This window comes from Rhinopithecus bieti, unplaced genomic scaffold (genome assembly GCF_001698545.2).
Source record: "Rhinopithecus bieti isolate Rb0 unplaced genomic scaffold, ASM169854v2 scaffold_2439, whole genome shotgun sequence".
In the NCBI taxonomy this organism is placed as follows: Eukaryota; Metazoa; Chordata; class Mammalia; order Primates; family Cercopithecidae; genus Rhinopithecus; species Rhinopithecus bieti.
In genome coordinates, this window is record NW_016804232.1 from 713042 (window position 1) to 731936 (window position 18895).

Here is an 18895-nt window from a genome sequence, read left to right on the forward strand (position 1 = left end):
GGGTCAGAAAATGCACACTATTATGGAACTTTGATGGGAGGTAAGAAAACAGAGAGATGATGGTAATGGTGAATATTTCACTCAAGGAGTCTCCTTTCCTAAATGCTACTGTGGGAGTGGGAATCAACATTAGTTGGCATACCCACATTCTCTCCCATTTGTTTTCCATTAATCAAACCTTAGAAGTGTCTGCCACCCACAATGATAGAGGAACAGATGGTTTGCTTATGCTGTTCCTCTTGCCCTGAACAGGAGCTGCCCTCTGTTTACATCACAACCCAAATCTTTCCACCATTTGCATTGAGGCTTCCTCCCTTCCCCAGGAGAATTAATCTTTCCTGCCTCCATAGACCTCCCATATGGGAAAATAACTAACACTTGCTGGGCACTTACACAGTATAGCTCAATAAGCTTTCACAAAACATTATCTCCACAAATCCTTACACTACCCTTGAGGGACCGTAATCTCTGGTATAAGACATGAAATCCATGACTCTGAGTAGTGACACTTTTTCAAGGCCATGCTCAGTCAGCGGTCGGAGAGGGAGTCCATCCCAACCCGAGCCGGTGCATTACGGTGCTTAAAAAGTGTCAGCATGTTCCACCAGCTAGAATCAAACAATTCCCCCAGATAAATCTTTTAACCATTTGGTTTATTTTTATTATGTTTCCAAAGCAATCTGTGCTGTTTTGCTGTATCTCTAACATGAATGCAGTACTTGGCACCTAGTACAGGCTCCATAAATATGTGCGGAAGGAGTGGGTGCTTCATGTATGATAGCCACTATTGTGAATGCTACTTGACTCTGTGGTTTCATATGAAGGGCTCCAGTTTTGGGTTCAGAGCAGGTTCAAATCATATTCCTATTAATCATGAGCAGTTACTTTTTTTTTTTTTGGAGCCTCATCTGCAAAATGGGAATAATCATGCCTGCCTCACTGAGTTGTTATTTCACATGTAACGTACTGTGAAGTGTCTGACACAGTGTCTGGCTCAGCCTCTCATCAATGCTGGCTAGTAATAATTATAATTCATGTAGGCCAGATGGTCATGTAAACAAATGGAGTATAAGCAAAGAGTGTTGTTCCTACGCCAATCGGAACCACCATAATTTGTGGGACAAAGCGTCAAAGGAAGTCTTCGGCCTCATGCTACAGCTTGGCCAGCCTCTCCCACCCACCTCCACCCACACCCTCAAGCCCCTAGCCCCTTAGGAAGGCGCTTAAGAAGCTTAGATCCCAGAGGAAGTTGAGCCTCCGATCGGTGGCAGCGCGTGGAGAACCCAGGCTGTGCTACAGAGGATGCCGGACGCCAAAACAGCCGCCGGGCTCACCCGACCCGCGCACCGGCTCCGTTGCCTAAGTCTGAGGACGCAGGCGGAGGGCGCCGGGCTCCAGCGCGCTCAGGAGGGCGGTGCCGCCGGGGCGCGCTCCAGGCTTGGCTGCAGGTCCCCCAAGAATTAGAAAGCGGGGGCGGCTGCTCAGCTCGGCTGTGGCCTGGGAGTCCAGCTCGTCCCTCTTCCGCAACTTCCCACTGGTCCCGTCACCTGGCTTTCTGTCTAGTGTCCGCCCAGGAGGGGTCCCAAGAAGGCGATGCCACGAGCAGTCGCGCCCCCCTGCCCTCTGTGAGCCCGCAGGTTTCGGGCAACTTTGGCTTAGTCCTTGTTGCAGCCCGGGGCCCCTATGCTCCTGGCTCGACTTCCCTGACCTCCCGTTCCCCGGCCAGAGGAGGTGATGGGACGCTCGAAGTCCTGATCTGGGATGACTGCAGAAACCCCCGGATAGGGCTTCAGCGCAGACGGGACCTTTAATGATGTTTAGAAGGGCCTTTCCTCATTAGCCCTCAGCTCCCAGGAGGGCTACCCACTTGGTACACGGTCTCATTTTGTTTGGGGATGCTGATTTAACTGTGTGTGTGTGTGTGTGTGTGTGTGTGTGTGTGTGTGTGTGTGTGTGTGTGTGTGTGTGTGTGTGTGTGTGTGTGTGTGTGTGTGTGTGTGGTGTGTGTGTGTGTGTGTGTCTGTGTGTGTGTGTGTGTGTGTGTGTGTGTGTGTGTGTGTGTGTGTGTGTGTGTGTGTGTGTGTGTGTGTGTGTGTGTGTGTGTGTGTGTGTGTGTGTGTGTGCGCGCGCGCTTTGGTCTTCCATTCTTTGCTCCTAAAGCTTTCTTTAACAATATTGAAAAAAAAATTTTTTTCTTACTTGAAGTCCCTTTTGATTAATTTTCAAGCAGTGGATATTATGCAATAATATACATAATAGTATATATTCTGTATCAAATATTTCTCATTGCTCCCCGACTTGTCATGAGTTTATAGCCCCGAAAAAATCTTCATTTTAATATTAACACAAGGTTTTCCTATACATTTTTTTGAAAAGTTAGGGACAGTATACTAACTAATGAACTTCAGTTAAAAAGTAGACAATGCAAACGTTCTTCACTGCCACAAAGCCACCAAGTTAATGGACGGTGTTTACGGTTTTGGGTTTTCGGAGAGCAACTTTACAATACCTGTAGGATTGTCTTGAAAGTCAGGTTCCGATCTTTAGCCTAGGAAGGTTAAAAAGCTGGTAAGTTATTTTCTTGTCACCCTTAACAATAACTGACCCATAATACATTAGCAATCTGTCCCTAGATTGTGTGGAATCAGATAGTTAAAATTAAATTTAAAAACTTAAAATAGTTGTCATCACATTAAAAACACATTACATCAGTTTAGATGAACTGCAAGTAAATCATCCCCTTACCTTTTAGAAGATAGAAAGTTTAGTGACTACTATTTATATACTTTGAATGTTTTATATTAGAGTGGTCATCATCGTTTACATGGATTATTTTCTATGTCCATTTCCAATCCACAAATATCAGGGTGTCTGTTACGTAACAGTTAACATTTCAAGCTTCTCTGAAAAGGTGTCTTTATATAAAACAAGAAAGATAACTGCATATTATCAAAAGGTCATTCAGAGATTTTAAAAATAAAATCATTAGGGATCCATTAAGAAAACTACAGCAATTAACTATACTTTTAAAAATGTATATAGTAGCACAAAAATCAAAGTCTTAATGGACACTCATATGAGATAGTTCATTTTGGTTTTGTTTTGTTTTAAACATAGATTTCTAGAGCATTAAAAATAATCCTCATAGGTTTGTTAAACCTTTAGCGGAAGATTACAGCCCATGTTTTTGTCTTTGGTGAATAGCTGTTTGTCTCACTTTATTTACTTGGTATTGGATATTTGTCAATGTCATTTCATATCTACAGAAAATTCTTACGCTCTGTGGAGGTAGTGAATGTGTGTGTGCGTGTCTGCCGGAGGTCACATGACAGTTTCATCCTATTTGGTGGAGCAGCTTGACTTTTTTTCCCCTTGCTTTTGGTGATGGTTGTGAGTGCAGAAGTTGATTGACAGATGCATGCCAGAAACCCCCATTCTCCTTTTCAAAGACAACATATGACGGATTGCGATCTCTCAGCGCAGCAGGACACGGGGACCATGCAAGCTGTAATTGGTCAGGTATGGAGTCAGCCATTTCTCAACTCCCCTTTTTTCCACAAGGGTCTCACCATATGATTCACATAATTCATATTTACAGTACCATCTTTCTATCTGTATCTTCAGCTACCTGCCAGTGTAGTGCTGAAAGTGCGAAAGGCAAAAGGCACCCATTAAATCTGACCAGGGAAACCTCAGCTTAAAACTTCAATGTGATCCTTTTAAACAAAACTAAAACAACAACAAAACACTGAAGGATAAATCTAATTTATAATTTGATCTGAATGTTTCTTAAAAGTCTATTTTAGAAATTTGCTTTCTTTTTAGATTTTGATCTCCGAAGGAAAGAAAGTGCGAGAAGAGAATCAAGTGTGATTTTCTAGGTAGTAGTTAAAATTTTTCTAATGCTGTTCAATATTTTTATTTTGATTGTGTTCTCTCCTTCTCTCTCTCTCCCTCTCTCACTTTATCCATATCGGAAATATAAATATATAGATACATGTGCCTTGACTTCTAACCCAGATAATGTGTGATTGAGCCCGGTGAATGTAGTAGTAGTCTTGGCTGCTGCAGAGGGGCAGGCTGCAAATTAAACACTGCCACAATCTGAAAGGTCCAGGTGGTCTGCTCGTGCTTCCTAATGCAATCCAGCACAGCAGCTTTAATAAACAGCTCTATTTAGTGCCTCCTCCTTGTATCCAGGGAGGTGAGCTGGTCTGGGGCTGCTGTGATGAAATGCCAGAAGAATATCTCTCAGAGGCCTCACAAGCTGATTTTTAGAGCTTTCCTGCTCTGTCGTCTTTGTCTTCCAAATGGGTCAGTGAGTCTTGCTCTTTCTGTTTGGTGCTTTCTGTGAAGTCAGTAGTTTATGCTTGTGTTAAAATGTTTGCGTTGTAAGCTAAATCAGAAGACGAAAAGGATCGTTGTATTTTCATTTGCCTTCAGATAACTAAAGTGGTGAAAGGAAGGATAGTACCCTGCTGCAGAGGAAGGGTGATTTTTCTGACTATGATGGGGTGGGGTGAGGAAAAGGAAATATACATGGTTTCTTTTCTTTTCTTTTTTTGTAATGTATTTTGACTAAATTTTCTAAGTTATCTATGTTTACTTATGTATTGTTAACTTATAAACCAGACTATGCTCACGAATATTTATAAACTCCTAAAAGTTTTTTTTTTTTTTTTTTTTTTTTGGTACACTTTCCAATCAAGACAAGCTGGCAAGGCAATGACATAAAATTTGTTTGCTGTATGTTAATAGCATGGTGGAAAATATGTCATCTTATTCTGTTTTCAACAAAATTATAGAAAAGCACTTCAGGGTTCTGAAAGCACATGGTTTATTAATACCAGCATGCTTGCTTCATAATGTATTTTAGATGGAAAATGTCAAATACATAATACTATGTTTTCACAGGCTCACACTATTTTAAAAGAAGTAGATATTTGGTTCAACAGAGAAATATTTTTTAAAACTTTAACGTGGTTTTGTTCTATAGACATATATAAAGTGAAGTCTGTAGACAGGAGAAAATATATCAACTGATTTTATATACTCTTAATACCTGTTTCAATGTAAGTATTCACTGATGAGCAAATATATCAAATACAGCTAAAATAATAGTGGTGTAGGGAATGAAATAAATATCTGTTACAGCAGATGACTTTCGCATATTGAAATAAAACTTGAGCCCCTAATCACTGTCTTGTCCTGTTTAATAAAACTTTTCTTAGGTTGCAGGTTCTGTCTTCTGTATGGCATAGTTATGGCTCTTAATACTGTGCAGAATTACTGTGCTTCAAACTCTAATAAGAAATAGGATTTCCTTTTTCTATATATTTCTGCTGAAAAATCAGGAAAGTCACTTGTAGTTTGTTATTCAGTATTGTTTATTGGAAATCAATTGTAAAGGTATATACTTTTTAAAGGCTCAGGTATATAGTTAAAAAAAGGAATCAGTATATATTTTTACAGATAGTAGACTTAACTTCTAATTTGTCAGGATTTAAAATTAGTTATTATTACATAGCTCTGTATTTTATATGTATTCTTTAGTATAATTTTTAAAGGTTCCGTATGTCTAAGAACTCTACATGTTAATGACTTATGAATACATTGCCAATAGTTGCATCAAAGTAGTCACATGCTTTCTGAAGGTGTTATTTCTCATAATTTGTTCAAAACTCCTCAAATACCAAGTCAGTAAATTATAAAAGCAATTGTGCTGAAGGTTGTAAACATTTCTGTGCTAAAAATGTACAAACTAGAGTGCTTATTTTTTATTTGAAATTGAAACAGTAAGTATTTAAAAGAAAGAAAATAGAATATTGCCCTATACGCATACGATAAAAGTCAGAAAGTCTATATGGAAACCATATCTAGAAATATAAAAAAGAAAGGTGCTATACATATTTGAAATGAATTCATTTTAATAGTTATAGCACAGTGTATTTACTCAAATGATTACTTTTAACAATAAGGAAAAGATTGTGAAAATAATTTTTATTGCTCTGCTGTCAATCAAAATCAGAAAGAGATGGTTTATTTTTTAGCTCTTGACTTAAATATCATCTTATATCTACTCAGCAGGTGTGAACAATCCCATTTAATAATGCAAATGTTTGTGTTTGTTTCTTCTCAAACACATTTTGGAATAATTATTATTTTGTCTTTTTTTTTTTTTTCCTGTTCTGAGTCCTGTTCCTGGATGACTTTGGGTTGGAGGAGCAAATAACCAGTTTTCAGTCAGAATATTGAAAGATTCCTGTGAAGTATGAGCTTTAGGTTTTTTCATTCACTCTTAGGATGAAATATCCACAGTTGCTTCCACTGTAGGAAAGAGTAGACTTTTCTGTGTTTCTGGCCGTGATCCAGCTCAGGACACAGCACTGGCTTCACAGAGTAGAAATTGCTCATATATGCCTTTCCCCCAGGATTTCTCCTCCCCCAAGCAAGCAATTAAGCAGTCTAGTACTTGGAAGAACAAACTCCCTGCCTAGTATATCAAGATCAAGAAACTTGGTTCATTCACACAATTTTTGGAAATCAAATCAGATTTCTGATAGCAATTACCTGTCGTTAGCTTCCTAACCCCTTGAACGTAGGATGGATTGTTATCCAGGGGATGATTTTCAATTCAATTCAATTACACAGTTAAGCAGGTTCTGATCATGGGTTTGATTATCATTTAGAAATGAAGACTTGCATTTCCATCTCTTATGGCCATTAAATGTTTAGTGCTTCATTTCTTTTTTTGCAGACCTGAGCTTGTGAGTGACAGATTAGTTCATCAGTACTGCGGACCTCCTGTTTTTGTTTTTTCTCATCTCATACAGTCGGGTCACTGTGTCCAATACTCCTTCTGGCACTGCTGTCCCCAGAGGACCTAGCCAGCCCACCATCCTGATGCACAGGCCTGAGGGTCCCGGCTGGCTTCACGTCTATAGACTGACTTTTGCAAATATTGCAGAACAGAGGATATTAAATTAGTTGTTAATAAAAACAACAGATGAACCAAATTAGATGAAAATATTTATCAAGTATATCTAAGAGTTTGCTGGGAGTGGGAGAGAGACAGCTGGATAAAGTGATCATGGATGCACTTCCAGTTGACATTGCTAAAGTACTAGAAGAAGAGAGAAGAGACCACGCATTCTATATTTTAATAGCATTAGAAGTACAATAAAAAGCTGTTTACAATTTCCCTTACTGGTACAATGGATCTTTTATTTTTCAAAGTACATTTCGACAATTTGAAGTGTTGTAAAGTTGTACGTCAGAAGACTAATGCAAATGTCTCAGACAGTGCTCAGTGTGTATGCATGCATTTGGCTTAACAGTATCTCCATGTATGTTTTCTCATATGGAGATTTTAAAACACAAATATTTCACTGTTATAGCATAAAAACAATTAATTTTACATGGATGGTATAATCCCTTGTTCCAAAAAGTATTTAATGTAGATTTAATAATAATTTGCTTACCTAAAATATGCTCAAACTGATGTGCGATGCAAGTGGCCTAGGGAGGGGGGACATTGGCATGATGTAAATAACACACTTGAAGATTGCCCTCAGTCAATTTAGACTGATATTCATGCCTTATATATAAAAATGAAACACTGGGGCTAACCTAACCCTGTTTTACTCATGCAAAGCATAACTCCCATAGACTCTTAAAAAAAGTCATTTTTGTGGGTGTGAATGCTGATATTTTTGAAACTGACAGATTGCTTCAACAAATTTATGTATTTTGGGAGTGTGAAATTATTACTGCTTGAATTTTATTGAGAATACCTTTTCCCCAAGGTATTATGGATGAATGGTATACTAGAAAAAATACAGATTAATTAAGGATTATTCTTTCTTATAAATACTGGTGCTAGTATTCTTTTGATAAGTGCCGGACTCACCAAAATTGAATTTGTAGTATGTATTGTTTATTAACCTAAAAAGCTTCACTTAATATTTCATTCATACTTATAGGAAAGTCTTATGTTAACATTTTACATTTTACCAGATGGACTTAATTTTTATTCCATTTAGAATTTTTTAAAATTAAAGCAGACATTTAAATGATAAAGTCAATTTTGTCCATTTAAGTAAAATTTATCAACATAGCAATACTACTGTACAATAATGTTAATATTAAACAAAAATTAGATGAACTTGAGTCTTGAAACTAAATTTTCTTTTCTATCTCTAAGGTCAATTAATGAAACTATAGGATTCAAGTATCATTTTCAATGCTTAAGAACTTAACACTTTTTGATTCTTACCTCTAACATATGCAGAGAGGTGGCTGCAACTTTTAAAATACAAATGCTTACGAAAGAAAGTTTGCACGTAATAAGTTTCCTGCGTGTAAAATCTATAGCATTTGTTTCGGAGGTAGTGAAGGATGTTTCTTAATTGACCTTTTCTTTGCTATGTAAACTGCATATTACCAGTTTCAAGTATTTTTCTCTTTATTGCTATGAAAATTGGAATATAATTAACATGTCTGCAAATATTGAAAAACTTCACTTTTCAATTGCATTGTGATATTGTACAAGCTGTTACTCTTTTCTAATGCTTGATTGAATAGAAAATAAAGTTGTGACATAAAGTGCAAACATGAAAGGATCAGACTTGAAGAAACAATGTGCCAAAAGATAAATATTGACTTTAATTTGAGCACTAAAAGAAAATCCAAATTACATAACTTTTAAATTAATTTGTAATTTATGGCCAAACCTTTACTTGGGAGATAATAGCTGCTCTATATGTAATCTCAAACTTGGATTTATGTTCTTTTTCCCTTCCCTCCCTCCCTACATCCCTTTCTTCCTTTCTTCTTTTGTTCCTCCCTCGCTCCTTTTTTTTTTTTTTTTTTTGGTAGGTGAAATGTGTGTCCAATAAAGTAAATTACCGAGTCAAGCTTTGCTCTGTTAGCCTATGTAAATTGCTCGGTTGAGCCATCTTGTCTTAAACTGATCCAAAATTGTAATGAAGATTTGTACCAGTTTTGCTTTTTACACATTTCTTCTGCATCTCAATTTGAAGAAGAGGTTGTGAGTGAAACACTATCACTACATTTCAGTAAAGATTTGTTTTCTTTCTATTATTTTCTTGTTTTCCCAATTCCACAATGTGAGCCAATTATGGTGAATATTGCTTAATTTTGTTGGAAAATTCCTTCCTGGTTTGCTGTATGCTTGTGTTATTTTCTATACCCCATTTATAAATGATAATATTTTGTTATTTCAGGGATAGCACTTCTCATAAATGTAAAATCGCTGTATGTAGGTAACAGCAAAATAATTGAAAACATCTTTGATTATTTACGTTAAAGGAAATTCTCTAGGGTTTAAAACACTTGTTTTTCAGGTTGACTGGTCTTCAGAAAATAGCTTTTTGTTTTATCAGTAGCTTTAAAACCCTCATGATATGAAAGACTCTTTCTTCAAAAGACAGACCTTAGCTGTTGATACTTGGCACTGATTCTAGGTGAAATGCAACCCTATTCCTTTCAACAGTGCTTTTCTAACCATAAGACAAAAAAAAAAAAAAAAAAAATTGAAGATCAACTGAGTATTCTAACTTTCACCTATTTTCAGGCTTCCCCCCACCTAGGAGGTATATTTTTCCCGTGGGAAAAGGGGCCCACATAATTTCCAGCACTTCCTTAGTCCTAGGGTCAAAGATGCAAATAAACGTGTTGACACCTTTAATGAAAAGAATATAGTCGCTCAAACGTACTGCTCTGACATTTTGCTCCCTTTCTTCAGTGCCATTTCTCCATCAGCTTTTCTTCTCCTTTCCACTGTGAACCAGAATCAGTTTGATGAGTAATAACTGAAAAGTGAATCTTTGTGGGCTTCCCAGGCAGGAAAGGGCACTGGAAAGAGAGACAAGACCTCGAGCAAAACAAAGCAGAAAGGTAGCAGAAGACTCACCAATATACTTGCTTCTTTAGTTTATATTTCTAAGTTATTCTGTAAGCTTACCTCATCTCACCTAGCAATTCAAATCACACACGAAAAATACAGTAAAACAATACGTTAGCACAGGAGAACTAGAATTAAAAAACAAAGTCTAAGAAAAGGCTTCACAGTGCTTGTGCTGTACGCAAATTTCAATATTAAGGAAAACTTTTCTTTAAATCTTTGGAGCTTTTTACAAGAGGTTAACCAGGGCTCCGATGCTGTGCAATAGCACTTATTATTTCTGGAGTTTAATATGATGCTGACTCTGCATATTTTATGACTTTGATTTTTGATGAATAATTTAAAACTATTTTTGGAAGAAAACATTTATCTCTAACACCTAAAACTTAGAAAACAGGTATATTTTGAAAAGATTGCATACCTGTTAAGTGGTGTTTTTAGCATTGATCAGAACCCAGGCAAATTCCTTTTCAAAAGGACAAAGTACAACATTTATAGGGAGCTTAGTTTTCAGTGGAGAATTCATATACAGATTTTGTTTAAAGGAAGTAGGTTTTTGTTGAGAGTAAAAGGTAAATAATGTACTAAGACAGAAGCAAGGATACCAGAAGCCATAATTGATACTGAGGAAATATGAGAGAAAAGTAGATATTTCTTAAATCTTCAGTTCTTTTCCTCCAAATTGGAAGGGCAGAATGGGCAAGAATGGAGCTGGACACACAATAGTAGGGACTATGGCAAGCCAAACTTGCTTCAGACAGAGCTAGTTAATTTTGTAAGTCTCAAATAATACTAGAAAACAAGTCTCTTTCAACCTTTTCTCCAAAAGGTTGAGAGTTAGGACAAATGTAAAATGCTGCTTAATGGGCACAAATACAACCAAGAACATCAAACTCATTTCACTTAGTGTCAGTCCTGATGATTCATCATTATAGCCAGGGCGAACTGTGGTCTTTGGGCTGAAACAATTTTATCCATTAAAAAAAAACCCAGAATGTTCCAGCTTGAATCTTATATCCTTAGGGTTACAATATTGAATTCCGAATCGGGAAACTTAATCTTGCAGCCAGATTTGACAAGATGCTGGTTGAATGGTAGTCAGAAGCGATGATTGTGGGATGAAATGCCCCAGGTCAGAAGTTGGGAAAAATAAGAGTTTTGTGAAAGTTTGGCTGTGATATAAGAATGCCAAGTTTGTAAATTTCTCTCCATTCATATCAGCAGATGGTGTTCAAGGATCTTAAAAGTAAATCTCTGTTGTATTCATTTTCTCTGTTTCAATATTTCCTTAACAAAGTGAGTCTTTACACATTCTTAGGTGCATTTCTTGGTGTGTTTCTAGAACTGCTAATACAAGAGGTGTTTGTAGTAATATTCAAAAGGTCTCTGGGAACAAAGGCTAATATGGCTCAAATCCCATACAGTCCTATATTGTTCCTAGGTAATGTATTAATCCTAGATTCAAGAACTAAAGTTGTGATTTGTTTCCTGAAAACTTTTTTTGTTTGTAAACAAACCTATATCTAGATTTCTAGTGATGAAAGAATTTAGAGTAAAAATGAAAATGAGGCAGTCTAGCAATCTAATTCATTAACACACATGCACACTCACAGACATACTATAAACATTTTAGGAATCTTTGACTATTTAACCTCTAATAATCTAAAAATATTTTGTCTCTGTTTTCAATCTTAGTACCTGAAAAAATTACGGTAGATGTTTACTTAAAATACTCCTCTCAACCTGGTTGAGAATGGAAAAATACTTTGCAACTTTTTTGTTTTTGTTTTGAGATGAGGTCTTGCCATGTTGCTGAGGCTGGCTGTGAACTCCTGGGCTTAAGAGACCCTCCCACCTTAGCCTCCTGCATAGTACTTTGTGCTTTTAAACATCAAGTTTATGGTAAGAATTTGAGTACATAGTCGATCGGAAAACTGCAAACGTATGAATATTGCAGTTATTTCCTTGCAAAAACAGGGGGGCTGTTTGCTTTGCAATGTACTTCCCTTTGTACTAGTGCTGAAACCTATCAACTGCAATTGCTTTCTCCTTTTCTACCATTATTTATCAAATATAATTTAAACAACTAGTTCAGGCAGAGAGTGGAACATCTGAGTAAAAGTGACAGTACATTAACACAATTCTTATATGCATGTGATTGAAGTGAGTTAGTTACATGGTAGACTCCTATGAGTATTTTTGAATTTTTTACTAAAAAATTATAACAGTATTGCCTGCATATGACAAACCATTTCAATAGCACAGAATAGTATAAAGTGGAAAGTAAAGTATCCTGATTCCACTCACCACAAATAACCACTGTTAACTATTTCTTATATATCCTTTCAGAGATTTTCTATGCATGTATATGCAATCCTTATACAATCCAAGTAGAACTATACTATACATAGAGTTCTGTAACTTACTTTCACATATAAAAAACATTTTGAACCTCTTCTCATGTGACTATGAATAGATCTGCATCCTTCTCTGTAGTATTCCCTTTTATGGATATACAGTGATTTATTTAACCAATTCTCTCTTGATCTAGCTTTTAAAAATAAGTTAGTCTCTGCAATCAGTCTAACAAGTTGAGAAGTTTCATTTCTCTTACCATAAAGGATTTCAGAATTTTCCAAATAAGATTTGTTTGAGCAAAAGAACTCATAAATGGTGTCTCCTGGGAGAAGGTTAAGTGTAATGTTAAAAGTGAAGAGTAGCTTTATGCCACAAGAAAAGAGATGTATCATTTCTATATTGAACACTCAAAACAATTAAAATAGCAATAAAGATCACAATATTGTATTTAGTAACAAAGAGGTAAGAATGACAGAGAATGGCACAAGGAGCTGGTTCTCAGTCAGACACATTATGACTTGAAAACCTTTATGTTTGCTCCAAGCCACCAAACAACTGAACAAAATGCTTAAGCTATTTTCTTCCATGAGCCTCAATGCTGTTTATTAAGATAATTGACATAGATATATGTTTCCAATGCATGATTCAGTTAATGTATCTAGATTAGTGAAAAAGAGACCAGAAGAAATTCATGGTAATTAATGTCAGTTAAATTTCTGTTTTCTATATTTCATATTGTCAGACCAATCCTTCAACCCTGATTCACAGGTTAAATAATGCAGCCACAAGCAGGGCTGAATCAAAACTAATGAGACTTAGCTCTTGAATTCTACTATATTTAGGGTTTTGAGAAGGCAGACAAAGTGTACATTATTGAAATATTTCAGAGAATGTGAAAAGTTATATTTTACGTTTCTTTTAGGATATGACTTTGCTCGTTCTCTTTAATCACATTACCTCACATATACCAAGAAGACAGTAACGCAGGCGGTAATGAAATCTTATATTTGAATAAGAGATGGGAGTGTGAGCTGACCATGCCATCTTTCCCTACACAGACTTCCAGAACCGAGTCTATGGAACTGTAGGTGTGTTCTTTTTCCCTCTTGTTTCCTCCCTCCAGATGCTAACAGATGCTAAGACAAGTGAGCTTCATCTATAGATTTAAAGTAGCTGACTTCTTTGCCTGGAGCTTAAAACGGGCTTTTGCGAACAAATTGCAGAGTATGGCTTTAATATTAATGAACTTGTTTGAAACCCACAACTTTAGAAGTAGATACAGATCATCATCCCCATTTTATAGAAGTGGAAGCTGGCTCAGAGAGGTTATGTATCTTATTTGTAGCCATATTGCTAAGGAGTGGAAGAAATGAGACTTGAACTCATATCATTTTCTGAAATTCCACTGTTTTTCTCTGCCTGCCTTGTAGATCCACCAGGGGCAACCTTTAAAAATCTACTGATGTGAAGGACTCATTCTCATAAATTCTGGTTCTATTTATCTGGGTGGAGTCTGGGTATGAGTATTTTTAAAAAGCTTTACAGATGATTCTAGTGCACTCTATCACAGTACCTCTTAAACTGGATGACTGTTATTTTAAATAATAAAGAAAATACACCTATAAAAATTGAACAATGTAACCCCTCCTGCCCCCCACCAATCATAAATCAATAGCAGAAGAGGAATGGAGGGAATGTAACCTGGTATTCATTTCATGTATCCCTGTGTGTCTGTATGTGTTTCAGTGGGGCTCTTGTAAACTTCCTTGAATATCTAATGTTTAATACCATTTTTCATCCAGAAAAGGGCTAAATATTTACCCATCCAAAAAACAACAGTAGTAATAATCTACCAATAAGTGAGCACTTACTAGGTGCCAGGCACTTTGCTGGTATAATTTAATCCTCAGGCCAGGTCTGTTGTTATTTCCACTTTACCAAGTAGAAGGCTGAGGCTAAGCAAATGGTGCAAGGCCTCACAGGACAGTAAGTGGCAAAGCTGGAATTGGTCCTGAGAATGCTGGAGGCCAGGTGTAAGTCCTTAATCATATGCAAAATCACACAATTAAAACATGGCCTTAACATTACCTGTGAAAAGTGTCATCTCTTTATGAAAGCTGATTTCATGACAGCAACACCTCATTTACTCCCTCCCTGCCTTCCTCCTTCCTTTCCTCCTTTTCCTCCTCCTACTGTTGCCATCAATAACTGTGGTACTTGGGTTCCACATGGTGGCCTGGAAGATGATCCTTTTGTAAAATGTAAAATGGTAGACCCGTTGGGGAGTGGAAGGCTGGAGGAGCAAATCAGTGCTTTTTGGTAGCTTTCGTCAAAGAGCTGCTCCTAACTTGGAGGCTAGGGAGCCACACTAGCCTCAAATAGTTGATGTCCCAGTCCTCCATGAGCTACACCTTTAGATGCGGCCGACTTTCAATACAGTATCCCAAGTTATTTTCACAAATAAGTTTGTAAGTGCCCCATGTCACAGTCAGATGCCTTTAGACTTGTAAGGTAATCTGAGTACAGAGATGTATAAATTCTATGAATGAATAAATTATTCTTTGGTTAAAGAATAATTATTTAATTGTTTAATAATTAAAACTATTCTTTTGTTAAAATTATCATCTTTAGTAAATAGGGCAGCCATAAAATAAGCTAAGGTGTTTTCATAAGTTACATAATAGAATAGATATTTGGGATTATAAAATAACATTTGAGAGAAATCTCACCTTTTCATGATCAGTTTTAATAATTTTTGCAATTTGCTTCACGTTGTTTCTCAAAGCCGGAAGAAATTTTTTAGGGATAAATTATTTGAGTGCCTTTAAGAACTGATTTGGAAATATCTGTTAAAAGTATTCTTTAGCCTGCTCTGCCGCCTGCCACCGCTGCCCGAGCCCGAGTGGTTCACTGCACGGTGAAGACAGATTCCAGACGCCAGGAACTCACGCCTTCAATCCCAGACACTATGTCCAGCAAAGGCTCCGTGGTTCTGGCCTACAGTGGCGGCCTGGACACCTCGTGCATCCTCGTGTGGCTGAAGGAACAAGGCTATGATGTCATTGCCTACGTGGCCAACATTGGCCAGAAGGAAGACTTCGAGGAAGCCAGGAAGAAGGCACTGAAGCTTGGGGCCAAAAAGGTGTTCATTGAGGATGTCAGCAGGGAGTTTGTGGAGGAGTTCATCTGGCCGGCCATCCAGTCCAGCGCACTGTATGAGGACCGCTACCTCCTGGGCACCTCTCTTGCCAGGCCTTGCATCGCCCGCAAACAAGTGGAAATCGCCCAGCGGGAGGGGGCCAAGTATGTGTCCCATGGCGCCACGGGAAAGGGGAATGATCAGGTCCGGTTTGAGCTCACCTGCTACTCGCTGGCCCCCAGATAAAGGTCATTGCTCCCTGGAGGATGCCCGAATTCTACAACCGGTTCAAGGGCCGCAGTGACCTGATGGAATACACAAAGCAACACGGGATTCCCACCCCGGTCACCCCCAAGAGCCCATGGAGCATGGACGAGAACCTCATGCACATCAGCTACGAGGCTGGAATCCTGGAGAACCCCAAGAACCAAGCGCCTCAGGTCTCTACACGAAGACCCAGGACCCGGCCAAAGCCCCCAACACCCCTGACATTCTCGAGATCGAGTTCAAAAAAGGGGTCCCCGTGAAGGTGACCAACGTTAAGGATGGCACCACCCACCAGACCTCCTTGGAGCTCTTCATGTACCTGAACGAAGTCGCGGGCAAGCACGGTATGGGCCGTATTGACATCGTGGAGAACCGCTTCATTGGAATGAAGTCCCGAGGTATCTACGAGACCCCAGCAGGCACCATCCTTTACCACGCTCATTTAGACATCGAGGCCTTCACCATGGAACGAGAAGTGCGCAAAATCAAACAAGGCCTGGGCTTGAAGTTTGCTGAGCTGGTGTATACCGGTTTCTGGCACAGCCCTGAGTGTGAATTTGTCCGTCACTGCATTGCCAAGTCCCAGGAGCGAGTGGAAGGGAAAGCGCAGGTGTCCGTCCTCAAGGGCCAGGTGTACATCCTCGGCCGGGAGTCCCCACTGTCTCTCTACAACGAGGAGCTGGTAAGCATGAACGTGCAGGGTGATTATGAGCCAATTGATGCCACCGGGTTCATCAACATCAATTCCCTCAGGCTGAAGGAATATCATCGTCTCCAGAGCAAGGTCACTGCCAAATAGACCCCTGTACAATGAGGAGCTGGGGCCTTCTCAGTTTGCAGCTCCCCCAAGTACAGGCGCTAATTGTTGTGATAATTTGTAATTGTGACTTGCTCTCCCTGGCTGGCAGCTTAGTGGGGCTGCCAGGCCCCAGCTTTGTTCCCTGGTCCCCCTGAAGCCTGCAGACGTTGTGTTGTCACCGAAGGGAAGGGTGGGGGGCAGCTGCGGTGGGGAGCTATAAAATGACAATTAAAAGATACACTAAAAAAAAAATAAGTATTCTTTAATTCTCATTTCTGCATATGAGAGTTTACCTATTTACGCATATACAGGTTATACAAATAAAATATATCCTGAGAATTAGGAGAGAGAGAGAGAGAGAGAGAAGTAGGATATATATACACACATATATATATGTGTGTGTGTGTATATATATATATTAGGGATATATATACACACACACAGTAGGATATATATACACACACACACATATATATATATGTGTGTGTGTGTGTGTGTGTGTATATATATATTAGGCACTATTCTCTCTTTGTGTGTGTGTGTGTGTGTGTGTGTAAGGAAAATTCCCAGAGGAATTTCAGGGAAGGCTTGAAAACAGGTTCATATCTTTTAAAATGCTGATGGAGTCTGAACTATTTGAGATTCATAGCCTCAGAAACTCTTTTATCTTTTGATAAATTAACATTCTGTCAATCATTTATCATCTCTATATCTATCTATCATCTTTTAACTGATTAAGATTCTTGTCTAAATTTGAAATCAATTTCGACTTATTTGCAAGATAAGTTTGCTTTCTCCATCCATCCTTCACAAAAACTCAACAAAATTCCAGCCAAATGTATGTTGGCACTTCTAAACTCATTTTTATGAAATAATTATATTGTATCATTAAGGATTATGGTGATATGAAGTCAGAGATTTTACCAAAAAAAAGAAAAGTAACATGTTAAAGGGACACAAATTTGGAAAACATAAAAAAATTCCTGCGGTATTTCTCATATTTCAATATCAGTTTTTTGGAAATTGAATTGCAACTAAAGGGCATCTTTTATCTTGGCTTGTTTCAACTCACTTTTTCCTTTCAAATGGGATTTTAAACATTGGGGCCCTTGGGAGATGGAGTGGGGCTGAAAAGAGAACTTTCTCTCGCCTTAGTAGTTTGGGAAATGGTTCACAGTAAATGGTAATCTGTGGTTGCATTTGTGTTGTTTTGAAATTGTAAGGCCAAATAGAGTGTACTCCTAAATATCTCCCTGTCGCTTTTACAAATGATTAGCCTGCCCAGACGCGTCATGGATATGGGAGTTATATGGCGAAACAAAAGCTGATTGAGTGAATAAATAAACATGAGATCTTCAACAAGCACGACTGTCTTTGGAACAGAATAGAAAGGAACATAATGCTTTGGTAGGGGGCCGACAGCGCTTGTACTTTTTCTTTTCCGTGGATCTGACCTGTAATATAAATATAGTCTAATCGTTGTACCAGCACACACCTAAGGTCTCCACACCTGCATCCTCCTTTCAATGATACATTCTGAATCACAGGGAGGAGACATGGTCATTGTTCAAACAGATAAGCTGAGCCTTGATACCATTGCGCGCGCGAGAGCCCAGCAATGTGGGAAATTGGGGTTGAACCTTTTGAAAGGGAGTAAAAGAGAAGATGTGTTGCTAGAATCCAACACAGTAGCAACGGATACGATTGGGAGATCTTGTGAATTAAGGATCGTTTGGTAGGTTTTAGATACATGCTATTCACACCTCCCTGTCCTTTCAAATTTCTTGGTGGTTTCTTTCTCATCTATTCACACTTCCCTTCCTTCAATATTTCTTGGTGTTTCTTTTTTCTAGTTGGGACCAAATCTTTATAAGAAATAGAGATTTAAAGGAAATATTGAAGACAAGAGACTATGCTGCCCCTGGTTATTTGCTTAAAGTCAGCACATTAACTTGATTACTCAGCACAAATTATGGGCTTAAATTATTAATATGTTTATGAACAAATGAACAGAAGAGTATGTCCCTGACTTAACCAATTATTTATTTATGTTTAGGAAGAATTACCATTATACATTAATAAAAAGGTAAATACGTGCCTCATGCACTCATTTTATTCTATTAGAGTTTCAAGGGACAATAAATAAGACCTTTTCTCTAATTTCTGAGTTTGTTTTCATTTAATGCTTATAGATCTCATTGAAAACTGTGGCTTTAGATCTGCAACCAAATTAGTTTGCTAGCATCTCATGCCCTGCATTTTGATCTTGGGACAGTCTACCAACAGAAAGTTTGGATCTAATGAAGAGACCCTTTTACCCAGGGTTTCTGCTTCCTACTGGGAGTGGGACAAAGAGGGAAAAGATCGAATTCACATATAGAACTAGAGGCCATGAATGTCACACTCT

At 38.1% G+C, this 18895-nt stretch overlaps 1 protein-coding gene and 1 pseudogene across 3 annotated transcripts in view; both read left to right on the top strand.

The window, feature by feature from the left end:
• The first annotated feature begins 3469 nt into the window (after window positions 1-3469).
• Window positions 3470-18895, top strand: part of POU6F2 (POU class 6 homeobox 2) — a 500263-nt gene continuing 484837 nt past the window's right edge. For both annotated transcript variants that reach the window (XM_017867376.1, XM_017867377.1), the window contains exon 1: window positions 3470-3519. The gene's annotated coding sequence lies outside the window, so the exon portion shown is untranslated. The remainder of the gene's footprint in view (window positions 3520-18895) is intronic.
• On the top strand, window positions 15156-16737 carry LOC108526575 (argininosuccinate synthase pseudogene; annotated as a pseudogene). Its single transcript, XR_001884557.1, has one exon. The product of XR_001884557.1 is annotated as an argininosuccinate synthase pseudogene (transcript).